Here is a 19,318-nt window from a genome sequence, read left to right as displayed (position 1 = left end):
GCTCCAGCACCGCGATTCCGTTTGCCGCTAGAACAGCGAAAATCAGCTGTCTAGCGGCTCAAAACTCTCCCCCAGGGAAAAAGGGGGAGAGAAGAGCAGAAGGGTCTGGGTAGAGCTCCCCTAGACCCCCAAGTTTTTTTTTTAAGCCTGGGGTTTGCAGGGTGAGAGCTCCCTGAAAGCCCTTCAGTGCTCCGGATCCGGGACGAGTCTGCTTTATGCAGAACAAGGGGTCGCGACCACACCAGCAATGCAATTTTAAGGATTATAAGAAACTTCGACCCTGGATGCTGGCAGAGCAAAATCAGGAGAACAAAAAATGCAAGTAATGAACTTTAACTCGGTTTTTAAAAAAAAGAAAGATGGCGCCTAAGGGTGTGAAAATGAAACTTATTAGTGAAAGTGATTGTTAACGCTAGCAACATTGTTAAAGCTACTGGATTACACAGCAAGAAAAAGATATAAAGTGGTAGTGGAATGGAAAAGACTATGGCATTGACCTCAACTAATTTATATTTCTAAATTGTGTGGAAAATAATTGGACTTATTGACCTGATAGCTGAATAAATTTAAAGTGAAAATTGAAATATGGCTGACATCAAGGATGGAGGATCATTATTATATGAGCCAGCAAACTCACAAGTTGTGACTGTAAAGGTCTTACAAGAACTCTTAAATTTTCATAATTCTGTTATATTAGAATCAATTAAAAGAACTGTTCAAAATCAAAATTTGGAGAATAACAATGATTTGCTGGCTGGAAAAGAGGAAGAAATTAACCAGACTAATGTGACTTTGGAGGAGAAAAAAGAGCTGTGGTTTTGGTAGAGGCTTCTATGCAATTAACTGAAAAGCAGCAAATAGACTCTTTCCTGCAGACTGATAAATTTTATCGTGACAATCCTTGGCTTTACAGACAGAATCAATCTTTAAGGAATGAAATGACTGATTATATAAGCAGGAAGAGTCGAAATGGAGGTTCCTAATTAAAGGAAATAATTCTAAGAAGAGAACGAATTCCCAAGATACATCAACCTCAAATCCAAATTCAAAAATTTTCAAAAATAAAAGCGGGGGGGGGGGGAGCAATGCTGAAGACGAAAGTATTATTGAAGAAGCAGGACTGGAAAAAATATAGAAAGAAAGGAAGAATGGAAGATTAATTTCTTTTGGGGAGGATCTTAGTAATAAATCTGAAAAGCTTACTGAAATTAGTATTTTTTAAGTTTAAGTAAAACTGTTTAACTAAAAATGGATAGCTTTTTAAAAGTTATTGAGGTATTAAAATGGTTAACTTTAAAGTTAATGGATAGCTTCCTGAAAGTTTTGAAATTTATATTTTGAAGAATGAACTCAAGAGTTAAGGTTATATTCTGAAGAATGTTTTATTGAAGTAAAAAGGTTTAATTAAAATTGGATAGCTTTTTAAAACTTACTGAAGTATTAAAATGGTTAATTTAAAATTTAATGGATAGCCTTTTAAAAAAGTTTTGAAACTTATATTTTGAAGAATGTCTTATTGATTTTAAAATGTTTAACCTAAAATAATATATATATATTTTAAAAAAAGACATGCTTTAAAGAAAGTTTTAAAATGTTTAATTTAGAATTTTACAAGGGAGTAATGTTGAATAAACAGAAATTGGCAACTGGTTTATGAATGACTAAAGAGGATAAATGTTTAATTTAGAATTTTATTAGGGAGTAATGCTGAAAAAGAAGGTATGGAAAGGATTTTAGTAACAAATGTGAAATGTGATAAGAGAATTTATAAAGGGAAGGTTGATGAATAATTTTTAAAAAGGGGAGTTAAAGAGCGTGAGGGAGTTTTGAATCTTGTAGTAAGTTAGCATATTTTAGCTTATGCTTGTTTAATGTTATACCCTGTTTTTGCTCTGGGAAGTTGGGGGGGGGCGTGGGGAGGGGGGGTTGAAGGTTGTGTGGGGATAAAATTGTTGTATAATTTTTAATAAAATTAAAAGATAGATAAATGTATTAATAGAGAAGTAAGAAATATGGGGGAAATGTCATAATAAAGGAAATGATAATATTAAGATATGATAAATACTGGAGGAGTAAAAAGAAGACACAAAAGATGTATTCAGAAGATACACTGAATGATTGATTATGTATTGTTTGTTTGTTTGTTTATAAAATAAAAAAACTTTTTAAATAAAAAAAAAATTAGCAAGGAGTTCTCTGCCTGGTTGCTGGGTAGGTGGGCATGGCCTAATCGGCCTCCTGCACCATGGCAGTCGGGGGGGGGGCGTTTTTGCCCTCCCTGGGCTCCAGAGGCTTTCCTCGAGCGTCTGGGAGGGCAAAAATGGCCTCCCCAGGCTCCGGAGGCCCTCTGGAGCCAGAAACGGGTCTATTTCTGGCCTTCCCGAACTTCTAGTAGGCCTGTTTTTTGCCGTCCCTCAGCCTCCATGCGCGTCCTGCACTTACCTGTATCCAGGTAATGGGCCACATGGGGACTCCTGGGTGGGGCGGGATGGGTGGGACCAGTCATAAGTGGGATTTGGGGGTTCTCCAAACAGCACAGAATCTTAGCTAGAGGTTCTTCTGAACCCCTGCAAACCCCCAGCAGCCCACCCCTGGTTCTATCAGTTTTGAAACTAAGATAGGGGTGTGTCTCATAAGATCCGACAGACAGCATTTGAGAATATCCGAGAACCAAGCCTTTTTCTATAGAGCAAAGTCCATTCTGTTTTTTTCAGAATCAGTTCCAACATGGGCAGGTCTGATTTTCCTACTCTCCTTGAGTAGAGTTATCTCTATCCATCACTAAAGCCTCCTGAGACCATCTTAACTCCATTTTAATAATGTTGCCTGGTATTCTCAAATGCTTTCTGTCAGAACTTATCTTTGATTTAAAAATTATAGATTTTAATCCAACGTGTCTGGATCTACTGGGCTGGGAAAGACTGTGCTGACAAGGATGTAAATCATTTCTCTGTAAGAAAGAATATAAAACAAGAAAAATTTTCAGCTGCTGAAACTTCTAGAAAGTGAGGTGTAGGGATCAATATTTATCTTGCAATTTTCTTAAGGCTGCTCAAATATTTATATCTTTCTATATACATGCTGGAAGGCCAACCTGTCATTTACTTCATGTCTCCTTTATCTGCAGGCAAATTAAATATATACTATAGGGATAGGTTTACAGCCAATTCTTTACAATTGGCCAACTGGGAAACAGCCAATTCTTTCCCAGAAGAACAGAAATTAAATAAACAAACCAATAAATAAAATTGTTTCAACAAAAATCCTGTATACATATTATCTTCATTTGTTTATGAATTCCAAGGGTTAGGAGGATGGTTAGAGTTGACAGAGAAGAAGGAGAAAGAAAAGGAGGAGGAGGAAGAGGAGGAGGAGGAGGAGGAGAAAAAAGATGATGAAGAAGAAGAGGAAGAGGAAGAGGAAGAGGAGGAGGATGGTTAGAGTTGGCAAAGGAGGAGAAGGAGAAAGGAGAAAGAAAAAGAAAAGGAGAATGAGAAAAAGGAGGAGGAGGAGAAGAAAAGAAAAGGAGGAGGATGGTTAGAGTAGGCAAAGGAGGAGAAAGAGAAAGAGAAGAAGAAGGAGAAAGAAAAGGAGGAGGAGAAGGAGGAGGAGGAGAAGGAGAAGGAAAAGAAGGAGGAGGAGGAGAAGGAGGAGAAGATAATAGTTTTTACCTGGATCAAGCAGTTTAATTCCTACTTCCAGCTGTGGTAGAACTCAAAGTCTACCTGTTCACTTAAGCAGAAACACTGTTAGTGGCAAAACTTTGGTGTCTCTGTGGAAGAGAACAGCATATAACGTAGTTCATGCCACATCCTCTAAAGAAAAGGAAGGACATACTTTACCTGCAGTGGTAGATTTCAATGTCTACCTGTTCAGATTGCTGGTGGGAAATTTGTTTAAAATTGAGGTGAAGGAGCAACAGGATACCAAGTATTCTAGACCACACTTTCGGTAGAGAGAGAAAGGTTGATGGGAACTCACTATTCATCACATATCTCTTAATGAAAAAGCAATCACTGAAGTATGAATGGATTTCTTGCTAATTTTACCATCAAGTACATATATACTGTATTTTTTGGAGTATAAGACGCAGCTTAGTTTTTGGGGAGGAAAATAGGAAAAAAAAATCTGCCTACCAGGTATTCATCTGGCTAGCATCCTTAGTTTGGTCAGCTTCAGAACATTAGTTTGCTGGTTTTTTATCCCCTGCTTGGGGATAAAAAATGGCTTCTAAGGCACAGCTGAGAGGAAGCAGCAATGAGAAAAGCAGGCAAAGCACGGTGGGAGATTGCTTCACTCAACTAGCGCCTAGTTAGGGCTGAAAAAAGCTTCTAAAGAACAGCTGAGAGTCGGAGCAAAGCATGGCGATCACTTCACTGGCTAGCACCTCATTAAAGCACAGCGGAGAGTCGAGGGAGAAGGCAAAACTGGGAAGATCGCTAGTGCCTCATTAACACTTCGTTAGGGCTGAAAAAAAGCTTTGAAAAAGCTACATTCGGAGTATAAGACGCACCCAAATTTTCAGCCTCTTTTAGGGGGGGGGAAAAAGGTGCGTCTTGTATTCCGAAAAATATGGTGTGTGTGTATGTATATATATATATAGTGAAGTTCTTTCTCCTCCCCCTTTATACACAGAAATTTACATGAATCTGCATACCTTTTTCCTCCTTTCATTCAGCAGATCTTATCGGGCATATTTTCTTTCAAGTTCACATTCCTGGGAGTCATGGCTGGCAAGATGGGTGAGATAAGGACGTTGACAATGCTCCTTATGTTCTTCTCTTTAATGTATGAGGTGATGGCGCAAGAGTTAGAATGCAGGCTACTTCTGCTGATTGCCGTCTGCCTGCAATTTGGCAGTTCAAATCTCACCGGCTCAAGGTTGACTCAGCCTTTCATCCTTCCGAGGTCGGTAAAATGAGGACCCAGATTGTTGGGGGCAAATAGGCTGACTCTGTAAACTGCGTAGAGAGGGCTGGAAAGCACTGTGAAGCGGTATCTAAGTGTTATTGCTAAGTGCTATTGCTATTTGCCAACGGCCATTGCTGTGAGTGAACAAAGAGATCAGATATGATATTGTTTAGTTAAGCTGCCACTCCTGAGTTAAGTCAACCAGCAATTCTACAACTATATATATATAAAAATGCCTGCTAGGGTGTTAATCTCTGTTGTTTACTTTCTTTAGTGTTTTTGCATTTGTGTGTGTGTGCGTGTATTTCTCTCTCTATAAAAGAAAGAAAAATTAGACCTTCTAGTCTGGATTTTGACACCTGGTGCCTGCCTGGATTGTGCAGTTTTTCTGGCGACATATTTGGAAGTGGTTTGCTCTTGCTTTTTTTTTTTGGTCCAAATGTAGGGCTAGAACTCACAGTTCCCTGACTTTTAGCCTGGTGCCTAAACAAATGCTGTGTTTGTGTGTTTCTTGCAATCTTGGTCTGAGAACTGTCTGTACTGTGAAAGTCATTGAACTTCTCCCTATCGCTATTCATTCAGGACTGCTGAGGATTTATGTCAGCGTGATGTAGTGGTTAAGGCATTCGTCTATAAGCCAGGAGAGCTCAATTCTCGTCCCACCTTTAGGCACAATGTCATCTAGCTCAGAGGTCTCCAACCTTGGCAACTTTAAGCCTGGCAGACTTCATCTCCCAGAATTCCCCCGCCAGCAAAGCTGAACCAGGGCGAACCAGTAGAAACCCACCACTGGAAGCATGCAAGAGTAAAGCACTCCTGAAATCTTGCCAAGAAAAAGGCAAATAACTGTCTAGAAGTCAACAAAGGAAAAGATAAAACACTGTAGGGATGGCCTTTCCTTGACGTTTCTTGATTTTTAAAAAAAAATATTTTATCTGCCCATTCCCCCTTCTGCCTCCCTGCCTGCTTTTTCTTCCCTTGCTTACATGGCAGTTGAGTGTCTATGGAGATTCTCAGTCATCCAGGTCATGGTTGTTCCGAAGGGGCTTTTCACAGTGGTGAAATGTAAAATTTGTTACTACCAGTTCTGTGGGCATGGCTTGTTTGGGGGGGGGGGTGATGTGACTGGGTGGGTGTGGCCAACTTTTTTTTTTTACTTTTAAAAGCATTTTTTTCTGCAACCTTAAGAGGTTGCAGAAAAAAATGCTTTTAAAAGCCTCTGACGATCAGGCAACTCAGCTGGGACTGTCAGAGGCTTTTAAAGACATTTTTTTTTCTACAACCTCTTTGGCCGAAGAGGTTGCAGAAAAAAATGCTTTTAAAAGCCTCTGATGATCCCAGCTGAGCCGCGCAATCATCAGAGGCTTTTTTTTTTACTTTTAAAAGCATTTTTTTGGCTGAAGAGGTTGTAAAAAAAATGCTTTTAAAAGTAAAAAAAAAAAAGCCTTTGATGATCGTGCAGCTCAGCTGGGCATGGGGGGGGCCAGGGATTTTTGCTACCGGTTCTCCAAACCACCCGCTGCCATCGCTACCGGATCGGGCGATCCAGTCAGAACCAGGAACATTTCACCCCTGGCTTTTCAAAAGGCAGCTGGACTTTCTTGTTTTTTTTTTTTTCCCTTGAAAATGTTTTGCTTCTCATCCAAGAAACTTCTTCAGTTCTTTTTTTTTCAAGTTTTAAAAAGTTTTTATTAAATATAAAAAAATTCAATATCTACATAAATGGTGTGTTGTCTGAGTACAGTTACTTTTGAGAAATAGTAATCATAATAAAAACAATAATATTCATAGCATTAATATTGGTTGCATAATAATAGCAGTGTCTGCTTATCCATTTCAGTGGATCTTCCTTATGTAATTAATCGTTCTCTTAGGCTTCCGCATTTCTAACTTCTGTTTCTGCTTTTTAACATGGGATTTGTTTTATCAATGGCTAACTAGAAGCTTCTTCAGTTCGGAAGAACTGAAACTGAGAAATGAAGATGCTTCTTAGATGAGAAGCAAAACATTTTCAAGGGATTTCTGGTTGGTGATTCGCAGCGGGGCAGTGGAAGGAGAATGGTCTCTGTTTTCTAACTCCGAATTTTTCACGTTTTGGGGACCCTTCGGGGTGCAAAAAGCCTGGAGGGCATTGCGGACTAAAGGGGGAATCCAGAGCGTGGCGATGTGAAGGGCGATCACACGTTGCTCGAATGGACACCTCTGTCGATCCAGCGTGAATGTGTCTGACAGCTTGTAATGGCAGACCTGTGATGAGCTGGTGAGTACAGGGAAGAGAAGATTTTCATAGCAGACGGCATCATTTTAAGTGACTATTTGGAATACCACAAGATTAAAGATCGTTTCGAAGAATTAGGTCCGGTCTTATTTGGTTTAAAGTTTTCCAGCGAGAGACCGAGCGGCGATTTAGTGGAAGGAGGGTGAGTCAGCACAACACATCTAAATATTAAGATGGCAATGAGGAGAAAGTGTGGAATCGTGAAGTTGTGGCATGACTGTAAATAGCTGGTGAGAACTGAGAATTAAAAGGAAATAGAAGACGAAGAAGGCAAGCAAGCTGGCACAGTAGAGCAATAGAAAGGGACAGGAATGGGATCAAAAGGAGAAGAAGAAGTGAGGACTGACATTGCCATGACTCAACAGTGATAGGAGCTGATCGGAGGAGTGCTTGAATCATTGAAGAAAGGAAAGAGCTTCTTTTTGTCCTAATTGAACTTCTGAATAGAGGATTTAAAGAACATTGAGGTGAAATTAAAGTGTAAGGGAGGAGAATATTGAACTAAGGAACTATATATTCTTATAATATTATACACTGTCCACACTGCCGGGGCATAAGACACTTGGGAGGAGTTAAGTGTTGTATTTGAAAGAAGGCACCAGAGAAGACACAAGATTTATACCTCTAAGAAACTGGTTGTCTGAATCTTTATGTATACTTAATGTATTTTATAATTTCTCAGTGATTAAGTGAATAATTGTGAAGTAATCAAGAAGATTTAATTATTATTATATCTGGTATTAATAATTATATTTACAAATATTAGATAATAGCAATATTGATAAAACTTATACTTTATAAAGAGTGAAAATAGTTTATAGACATTAGATATTAGATATAGACAATATAGATTTTGTGAATATATGAAATATTGATAATTGATAATTAATTTGTTTATCATAGTATAAATTGAGACTTATATTTTTGAATTAATTTGAGAAATATATCTGCTTGATGGTTAATAGATACCCTAATCTTAATTGTTAGTTTTGATTTTAAAACTGATATACGAATAGACTTGTTTAGTGACTTAAGATAGTTTGATTAATTAATATAGAATGTATAGAATATTGATATTTGTTATTTATCTTACCTACATTTTGGTATATTTACAGCTATACTAATAATAATAACGAGAAATAATAATAACAATAATAACAATAAATAGTCTTTGGTTGATGATAGTGTGGAAAAATATTTATAAGATCTTGGGAGAGCGAAGTAGAGTATTGAAAGAAATGACCAGTCTTACAACTACAACCTTAAAGTCAGGGGAAAAAATGACATCGAACCCAATGATAACAATGGCATCTCCTTCAAACCAATGATTGACCGAGGGGCCTTTAAAGGCGGAAAAATCTACCACAGCTCCAAATATGTAAACAATGCAAGCTACCCTGACGTTGATTCAAGAGACTATGGTAAAGATGCAAGAAACAATGTTTAGCAACCATGGCGAAATGAAAGTTGATATTCAAAAATTAAATAGTAAAATGAACTCAATCCAGGAAGCAATTTAGAAGAATGAACAAAAAATAAAAATTGTAGAGGCTATAGCTGAGCAAACTGAAAAAAAATTGGATCAGGTAGATCAGAAGATGATGGCTCTAAATAAAAACCTCGAAGACTCGGTGATCCAGCTGGAAATGAATAGGGCATCATTTTATTTGAGGTTCCAAAACGTGATTGAGGCAAAAGATGAAGATCTTGGACAGATAATGGCAGAGATTATAGCAGAATCCTTACAGAGGGATAAACAAGAAATCGTGACAGAATTAGATGAGGTATATCGAATTCAAACAAATTACGCCAGATGCCATAAATGTGAGCCGAGATGGCGCAGTGGTTAGAGTGCAATACTGCAGCTACTTCAGCTGACTGCTAGTTCAGCAGATCAGCGGATCAAATCTCACTGGCTCAAGGTTGATTCAGCCTTCCATCCTTCCGAGGTGGATAAAATGAGGACCCAGATTGTTGGGGGCAATATGCTATTTAGTATACTGTCTTTGGTGTAAGCTGCCCAGAGTCTTCGGAGACTGGGATGAATCATCATCATCATCATCATCATCATCATCATCATCATCATCATCATCTGCCCAGAGAGGTCCATATCAGATTTGTTAGAAAGAGGGTCCATGACATAGTATATAATATAACCCGAGAAGAAGCGATATATAGGGGAAAGGAAATCATTACCTTGAAACAAGTTCCTAGAAGAGTTTGAGAGCAGAGTAAAGATTATCGCTTCCTGGCTATACACCTGAATAAATGAAACATTATGTTTAGATGGATACTTCTGGAAGGGATGCTTGTCACATGGCAAGGCAAGAAGATAAAAATAGACAGTTTAGTGGTGGCACAAGATTTTCTGGATCAACTGACGGGAAATGAAGAGGAGCAGAGGAGCAAAGAGGAAGTGGAGACCATAAGCCAGGAAGAAGAAGGAGCTTCACACCAACGAGAAGCTAAAGAAGGAGCCCTGGAAAAGAATAACAAGGAAGAAAAAGAAAATTAAGAAATAAAAGGTAGTAAAACAAGAACTCAAAAGGTTACAAGGGCAAATAGATACTAACACTAGGTAGATAGATTAAAGAATGGAAGACTGGAAGCTCATATCAATAAACGTAAATGGATTAAATGCAACAGCAAAAAGAAGACAGATATTCACAAAGTTAATTAAGCAAAAAGCAGATATAATATGCCTCCAGGAGATACACATTCGGAAACAGGATGAAAGATATTTGAAATATAGCAAGCTAGGGAAATTATATACAGCTCTATCTGAGAAGAAAAAGAAAGAGGTGGTGATATATATTAAGGGAGGAATAATAGCTAAACAAATCTATTCGGACTCAAAAGGAAGAACGTTAATGGTGGAAATAAAGAGAGGGTATTCTTCAATTTTGTTAGTAGTTATTTATGCTCCTAATAAAAATCAGGGGGACTATTATAAGAAATTACATGAGAAGATAATTATGACAGTTCACAGAAATATTTGTATCGTGGGTGACTATAACGTGATAGTTGATACCAAAAAAGACTATGCCAGTGGTAAAGATAAGAAGAAGAAAAGAAATATATTACCCAAAACGTTTTTTAATATGATAGAGGAACTTAATTTAATAGACATGTGGAGAATTCTTCACCCTAAAGAAAATAAATATACTTTTTACTCTAACCCTCATGCATCTTGGTCCAGAATTGATGTGGATGAATAGGGAACTAGGATTAGGAATAGGAAAAATTGAGATTTCCCCTAATACATGGGCAGATCATAATCCCCTTGAGGTAACATAGAAAGGCCCCAAAAAAAGAATTAGAAGATGGACGTTAAACCTCAAATATTAAAAGAAAAGGAGTATATAGAAAGGATAATGAAGGAACTGCAATTATTTTTTAAAGAAAATAAAAAACAACACACCTCTCTCACAAATTTATGGGATACTATGAAAGCCTACATAAGGGGGATAACAATAGCTTATAACACAAAGAAAAATAAGAAAAAATGGGAGATGCATAATACTCTATTGGAAGAAATTGGAAAGTTGGAGAAGCGACTCCAAATAAAACCAGGAGATGAATTAATTAAAGAGAACTTGACCCTAGTGAGACATAAACTAAATTTATTAGAGCAAGAGGAAATTGCAAAAAACACTCTAAACAATTTTATTTCGAACATGCTAACAAAAATGGAAGATGGTTGGCTTACAAATTGAAAAAAGAAAGGGAAGGTCGGATTATCCAACAATTGGAGGATGCGATGGGGACTATTCAATTTAAGGAATAGAAGAATTTTAACCCTGGAAGGACATGACCTACAAAAAGGGTGGCATGCTTTTATGTGGGACAAAAGGAGGACACAATAATATTTTTTTAGACATAAAATTAGAGATGCATTGATACGAGTTTGGGAAGGAGGAAGCATTATATGAAAATTCCGGGCTGGCTATCAACCATGGAAGCTATGATCCACCCCAACACAGTAGATATCAGTAAAATGCTTAGGTACAAAGAAATTTTAGACAAACAAGGAAAACTTAAAAGTAACCAGGTATTAAAAGAACAGGGAAAGCTCGTTGATTGGTGGCCATATTTACAAATAAAGTCCAGATATAAGGAAGACATGGAAGAATTTGGTATTGATGTAGAACCAAACCAATTGGATAAATTGCTGATGGGCCCTGAAAGAAAACTAATATCCAGATTATATAATTATTTATTAGAATTTGACAGAGTGGAGGAGGTGGTAAAAGAACCGATGATTGCATGGGTCAAAAATATAGGGCACAATATAAACTTAGATGAATGGGAAATTATTTGGAATAAAAATTATACGTTAACAAAATCGGCAGCATATAAGGAAAACCAATATAAAATGCTATATCGTTGGCACTTAGCACCTGCAAGACTGGCCAAAATATTCCTGAACCTAAGTCCCAAGTATTGGAAGTGTAATTATCACCAGGGTACCTTCTTTCATGTGTGGTGGCTATGTCCCGAAGCGAAGAGGTATTGGAGCAAAATACAACATTGGTTACAAGATTTAACAAACTGCCAAATTGAATTAATTCCTGAAACATTTCTCCTGGGTGTACTAAAAACCAAATATGATTTAAAAAAAAAAAAGATATTTGATTCTACATATACTCACAGCAGCAAGAATTGCATTCGCGCAATATTGGAAAGACCACAATTTACCACCAGAGGGATTGATTATTCAAAAAATATTCGAATGTGCCGAAATGAATAAATTAACCTTAGAATTAAAAGAAAAAGAGGATTCAGAATATTATGCGGTGTGGGATAAATGGTATAGGTGGATAGATAACAGAAATAAAAATAGATAATGTTTATAAGGAATTTGAAGAGATATATATATATATATATATATATATATATATATATATATATATAATGTAGATTTCATATGAACTGTTAATCCAACTTTTTTTTTTTAAAAAAATGATACTGTCTTCTTGATTATGCGTTAGAGTTTTGAAAAAGAAAATTACAATAAAAATATTTATATATATAAAAAACCATTTTCAAGGGGAAAAAAATGAAGAGACTAGATCAGTGATGACAATCCTTTCTGGCACTTGGTGCCGAAAAGGTTGCATGGAAACATTGCATGCTCGTGCACGCTCGTTGGGGTCACGCTCCGGAAAAGCTAAATTTCCGGGTTCTTGCATGCATGCGCGCCCAACGGTCAGTTGGCTGGCACGCATGCGCACGCCAGTTATTGGCACTTGCGTGTGTGAAGAACAGTTGATTGTGGTGTGCACATGCATACCAGAAACGCAGAATACAAACAGGCAAGGCCGCACGTGCCGACGACCTGGCTTTGCGTGCCACTTTGGGCATGCGTGCCATAGGTTCGCCATCACAGGACTAGACAGTCACTCGTCTGAAATGGCTTGAGCAATGGGGCTGGACTAGAAGATCTCCAAGGTCCCTTCCAGCTCTATTCTATTCTAAATTCTATTCTAAAAATTTCAGGGGGAAAAAAACCCCCAAGAAAGTCCAGTTGCCTTTTGAAAAGCACCTTTGGGACATGCCAGCTGATTATTCCATATGGATTGATTTCAAAGAGGGTGAGTGGTGCGGTGACCTAGAGGTGGAGCTCTCGCCTCACAGTCAGGAGGCTGTGAGTTTGATCCTAGATAAAGGCAGATATTTCTCTCCCTGGGCATAATGAGTAAATATCAACTGTGAACTCTGCATTGGTGACAGAAGGGCATCCGGCCAGTAAACACTCAAGGATTATGGGGTCATTAAAGGATTTTTTAAAAAATGATTTCGAAGAGAAGGATAAAGGCCTGTTTTGCAGAAACTCATCCTGATGATGTTCCACTAGCAGAAGTTACTGTTTTAAAAAAACAAAAACAAAAACAAAAAAACCCTTAGAATTGAGTGAAAAAAAAAATGTTCTGTAATTGAGAATTTACAACAATGTTTTTCAACCTTAACACCGCTTTAAGCTGTGTGGACTTCAACTTCCAGAATTTCCCAGCCAGCACTGCATGGGAGTTGAAGTCTACACAGCTTATAGTTGCTAAGGTTTGAAAACTCTGCTTTACACAGATTTTTTTTTAAAAAGCAACAAACTAGCAGAGAGTTTTGTGTGTGCTATAAGCACCAGCTAATGGTCGGAAGGAAAAGCAAATCTTTAGCCTTTGCATTTTTAAATTATCAATTTTTGGGGTAGCATCCTGAGCTTCAGAACTAAGGAAAACTTAATCTAATTATTATTTTCATGGGTAGCAGACTGGGCAATTATTTTTTTATTTTTTTATTTATTTATTTATTTATTTATTTGTTTATTTATTTATTTATTTATTGGTTCGATTTATATGCCGCCCTTCTCCGGAGACTCAGGGCGGCTTACAATGCGTTAAGCAACAGCCTTCATACTTTTGTATATACCTGCTTAGTAGGGCTTTCGGGCCCCCCCAAGCGGTGTTCTTTTTTTATACAAAGTCAGCTTATTGCCCCCACAATCCGCGTCCTCATTTTACCTACCTCGGAAGGATGGAAGGCTGAGTCAACCTTGAGCCTGGTGAGATTTGAACTCGCAGTAATTGCAGGCAGCTGGCAGCTAAGTGCTATTTAACAGCACTTTAGTCCGCTGCTCCACCAAGGCTCTAGATGGGCAAGTTGAAAAAAAAAAAAACCCATCCTGGAAGAAAAGACAAGAAACAACTTTTTTTCCCTCTGGATTCAAGGTTTTTGTGTGAATGTCCAGATTTGCATCTTTAGAGAATCCTTTGAAGGAAAGTCTTGCTCCAGATGTCTATGGAGCTTCTCAGTCATCCACGTCATGGTTGTCCCAAAGGTGCTTTCTCAAGAGGCAACTGGACTTTCTGGTTTTTCTTTGAAGACGTTTCGCTTCTCATCCAAAATCCTTCCATTCCCCACCATCCAGTCAGAGCTGAAGAAGCTTCTTGGATGAGAAGCGAAAGATCTTCAAAGAAAAACCAGAAAATCCAGTTGCCTCTTGAAAAAAAGCACCTTTGAGTTTTGCTCTATATACAGTAATGGCCAAACTTGTGGAAACCTTTTGGGAAAAGTGTATTTTTGAGGTTTGATGGCTAATAATACCACTTTTTTTGGGGGGGGGGTTCCAAGATACCAATATTCCACTGCTGGAATGGCCTGGGAATAGCCCAGACCTGAACCCAGTTGAAAATCTATGGAACCGACTAAAGAAACTTGTTAGTCAGAAGCGACCCAGCAATAAAACCCAGTTAATAGAAGCCATCATTCAATCTTGGTTTCACACTATAATAGCTGCGGAACTCAAAGACTTGGTTCACTCCATGGGAAGATGCTGTAAGGCCATAATTCATGCTAAAGGTTACCCAACTAAGTATTAACTGATGTGGTGATAATTTTTGTATATCTCATTTTTTTTCTATGGTGATCATTTTTGTATATCTTGTTTTTTCTACGTGTTTCACTTTTCTTCTTTATACTGTAACTACCATTCTAATAGCAAATTGTCAAGTATTTGCAAGCCATTGGCACATATATCATACAGACACTAGTGGAGGCAGAAAGTGCCCCCACCCCTATGTGGAGAGGAGGGGCTTACACTGAGTATAAAACCCCCTCTAACCTTTCCACCAGGCTCTCTTTTACGTTTTTTCTCCATGAGACATGATCTTTGATAGGGGTAGTCACACACGCTGTGTGCCCCCTATCCTAATGGATATTAAGACAGCCTTTGTATATAGTTAATATGTTTTGTTATATGAATAAATACATTTATCACATTTATTCATGCATCTGCCTTTGGACTCTTCTATGCTCCTGGGTGTTTCTACGATCCCAATTTCCACAAAATTCTTCCTAAAAGTTATTGCATTACATTCTTGATTAAGTTATCTTTCCATTGATATATAATTTTATGGTACTTCTCCAGAAAAAAATGGTGTTATTAGCTAGTTTTAGAAAATACACTTTTCCCAAAAGGTTTCCACAATTTTGACCACTACTGTATATAGTCTTAACATTTGGAAAAACTGAGCTTTCGGATGCTAATTGGTGTTTTGACACTGGGTGGCGCTCGATATTCACAAATGTTTCCAGGAGTGTGAGAAAGAGGTTGAAACTGATTGGAAGCGGTTAGTAAAATTCTGCAACGGAATACAGAATAAGGAGAGTTGGAAGGGTCCTCGGAGGTCTTTTAGTCCAACCCCCTGCTCAAGCAGGAGATCTTATGAGATCTGCTATAATCTTACATTGTGAGAGCAATCAACCGATGGAACAGAAGTTGCCTTCAGAAGTTGTGGGAGCTTCATCACTGGAAGCTTTCAAGAAGAGACTGGACAGCTATGTGTCAGAAATGCTGTAGGGCAGTGAGGGCGAATCTTTTTGACACTGAGTGCCGAAATCGGAATGTGTTCCACAGCCCCGGAAACTCAAAGACCAGCCCTGGAAACACAAAGACCACCTGGTTTTCTGGTTTGGTCTTACTTCACCTATTTCACAGCCAAGATCCGTGATGGCGAACCTATGGCACGCGTGGCACACGGAGCCATATTGGTGGGCCCATGAGCGTTGCCCTAGCTCAGCTCCAGCACGCATGCGTGTGCTGGCCAGCTGATTTTTGGGCCTTCTGAGCCCACCGGAAGTCGGCAAATGGGCTGTTTCCAGCCTCCAGAGGGCCTCCGGGGGAGGGTGGTGGTGGGGAAGGCTGTTTTTGCCCTCCCCAGTCTCCTAGAAAGCCTCTGGAGCCTGGGGAGGGCAAAAAACAGGCCTACCGGGCCACTGGGCCATCACATGCGAAAAGCAAGGGTAGGATGGGGGGGGGGTCACCTGTGCATGCATGGGAGGGCAGGGCGCATAGAATTATGGGTGTGGGCACGCACGCGTGTGACCACCCCGCACTCCCCCAGCTTTTGGCACGCAATGGCAAAAAGGTTAGCCATCACTGGCCTAGATGATAGTGATGATAGAGATGTTCCTTTTTTCCAGGAGGTACTGGTAAATACGAATTATGAGGCCAGGGGCCATACCTGCCAAACTCTTTCCATTTTGAGATAATTTGGAGAGAAGTGGGACCTGAACCAATGTCTATAAAGATTCTCAGTCATGTAGGTCATGGTTGTCCCAAAGATTCTTTTTCAAGAGGCAACTTGATTTCAGCTCAGAGCTGAAGAAGCTTCTTGGATGAGAAGTGAAACATAAAGTCCAGTTGCCTCTTGAAAAAGCACCTTTGGGACACCCATGACCTACATGACTGAGAATTTCCATAGACATTTGTGATAAGGAGGTTACATCAGGTGAGGGTCTTTGGGAGGTGAACTGCTGATGGGGAGAGTTGTGTGGATTGGTTGAGGGTCGGCGCTGTCTCTGGTTGGCTGTACAATTGATTTGGATTCTGAGGGCTTCGTAGGCTGGTTAGACTTAGAATAAATTTATTGTCACTTTAAATGGATGTCAGCGCTTCAAACTGCATTTACTCTAGTGCTGACATAAGAAGGAGAAGCGGAGGCGTCTGGAAAGGGACGTTTGATGTTTCACCTACTTATTTTCCCTGGAGATAATATCCCCTAGGAGATGGGATGGGAGGGGGGAAATTCCTTTGAGCTGGAACGGTAGATTAGGGGTAGAATGACTTGGAAGATGGCCAATGAGTGCAGGGGAGTGGGGAACGGAAAGGGAGGGTTTTGGGTCTGGAAGTCAGTGTTGGCTTCGATAGAGTCGGATTTTAGAATGTCGTGCTTAATAAATAGGAGTTTTCCTTCAAAGACTTTGTTTGAAATGCAATTTATTTGAGATGACCTCGAAACCTGACAATGTACACTAACAGGCATACATTAAAATGAAATTTCTTTGCATACAGTTCTCAAAGAGTCTCCACCTCCAATAGACACTATGTAACCATGACAAAAATACAAATAAATAAATACAAAATTATGCATATACCCACATATATTATATGACACAGAGAAACAACACAGTCTAGTCTGGATGTATACATGTACATGACGAGAAAAACAAATCTTGCAAGTTTACCAGACAGATGGCAGAGGAAACAAAGCTGTTACAGAATCTGGAAGTCCTCCTAGAAATATTTTGAAACCTCCTCCCAGAGGGGAGCAACAGAAACAGACCATGGGATGGGTGGGTGGGGTCTCTAACAATGCTTCGAGCTCTAAGCATATAGTAGTTATAAGCAGTATCCTGAATAATGGGAAGCGAGCTTCTTATAATCTTCTCGGCTGTCCTCACCACTCTCTGTAGGGACTTTCTATCTGAGGCGCTGCTGCCACCAAACCAAACAGGGATGCAGTTCATTAAAATGCTCCCAATTGTGCCTCTGTAAAAAGTGGCCAGGACAGAAGGAGAAAGAGGTGCTCTCCTCATCTGATGCAGGAAATGCAGACTCTGGTTTGCACGCTTCACTAAGGATGACGTGTGGAGAGACCAATTCAGATTGTTAGTTATCTGCACCCCCCTCTCCCAGATTGTAGGTCAATGTGTCTTTTGTTGGAATTGCTTGTGGAGTGCCAAGCTTCGATGAACTTGCAAGTGTGGCGGGTGGTAGTGTGACTGATGATTTCCCCCCACCCAAATGAAATGTTCGGAAACCAACCCACAAGCTCAGAGAATGAGCCTTCACCCTCATCCATTTCTCCTTCCCCAAGCATTGTGTGAGCTGGCGAAACAGCATTGCAACTAAGGATACAGTTGTCACCTATTGTTGTGTGCAAAGGTCTATTTTAAAACCTCCATTTATCCCCCAGGTCCAAGAGCGGGATGGGTGCGGTGGGGGGAAACAGAGGAGGGTGGGCAAAGCCCAGCTGTCTGAACCCAACGCAAATGGGCTCTTCAAAGAAGGATGCCGAGTGTCTCAGCGCCAGCCTGTCCTGGCGGGATGGCTGGGGAGGAGGCATCTCCGTGCAGCGGCAGACAAGGCTTGCTAATGGTGTTTTGACGTGTTGCTTCAAGCACAATTTGTGCGGCTCTCTCGGAAGGGGCTCAGAAACAGCTGTTCGGAACCTGATGCTGGATGATGGAAGAGAGAGGGGTGAAATGGAGGTGGCGGGGTAGAGAGTGGGGGGGGGAAAGAAGGCCCAGAGATTAATGAGAGGGATAATGTCTGCTCTGAGTTCTTCAGCAAGTGAACCTGATGTTCATTTCTCCACAACGTGGCTTATCCTATGGAAAGGAAGCCACCGGTGGAAAGAAAGATGGGATGGAGCTTTGGTGGAGGCATTGGACTTAAGAGCGAGCATGGAGATCTGGGTTTGAGGTCATCCTTCCTGGGGGGGAACATGGGGATGGTCACTATTGCCTACCACAACCTATCTCACAAGGGGATTGTGGGGAAATTTGATATCCTTTAAAAAAAAAGGCCAACTGGAAATGACCAGGATCTTCAGCTGCTGATAGGTGTGTTAGGCAATAGACTTCACTATTATAGAGTGTTATTTTAGGGTGAAGAGAAAGTTGGGGCTGGAATCAGGTTAAAGCAACCTAAAGTTATGCGGTGGAGTCAGCGCTGCTCACAATATCCATCTCTGTTTCTATTATTTAACCCCCTATCTCCACATCAGCCCTCCAAAGTTTGTAATAGATGAAGAAAAAATAGAATAGAATAGAATAGAATAGAATAGAATAGAATAGAATAGAATAGAATAGAATAGAATAGGACAGGACAGGACAGGACAGGACAATGAATCAAGCGGAATGGAATGGAATGGAACGGAACAGAACAGAACAGAACAGAACAGAACAGAACAGAACAGAACAGAAAAGAAAAGAAAAGAAAAGAAAAGAAAAGAAAAGAAAAGAAAAGAACAGAATATAGAACAGAAGAATAAACTCGACTCGACTCGACTCGACTCGACTCGACTCGACCGGACCAGAACGGAACGGAACGGAACGGACCAGACCGGACCGGACCAGACCGGACCAGACCAGACCAGACCAGACCAGAACAGACCAGAACAGACCAGACCAGAACAGAACAGAACAGAACAGAACAGAACATAGAACAGAATAGTCGGAAGGGACTTTGGAGGTCTTTTAGTCCAACCCTCTGCTCAAACAGGAAACCCTATACCATTTCTGTCCAATTTCTTCTTAAAGATGTAATGTGACGGGGCACCCACAGCT

At 39.7% G+C, this 19,318-nt stretch overlaps 1 protein-coding gene across 1 annotated transcript in view; it reads right to left on the bottom strand.

Moving 5' to 3' along the window:
* Positions 1 to 4,897, bottom strand: part of TMEM45B (transmembrane protein 45B) — a 47,481-nt gene extending 42,584 nt beyond the window's left edge. Inside the window, exon 1 of the mRNA XM_034421962.3 lies at positions 4,658 to 4,897. The gene's annotated coding sequence lies outside the window, so the exon portion shown is untranslated. The remainder of the gene's footprint in view (positions 1 to 4,657) is intronic.
* Positions 4,898 to 19,318: the final 14,421 nt, after the last annotated feature.

Source organism: Pantherophis guttatus, chromosome 9, assembly GCF_059756535.1.
Source record: "Pantherophis guttatus breed Tessera chromosome 9, ASM5975653v1, whole genome shotgun sequence".
In the NCBI taxonomy this organism is placed as follows: domain Eukaryota; kingdom Metazoa; phylum Chordata; class Lepidosauria; order Squamata; family Colubridae; genus Pantherophis; species Pantherophis guttatus.
Note: the sequence above shows the minus strand (reverse complement) of the source record. Positions and strands in the feature narration are given on the sequence as shown.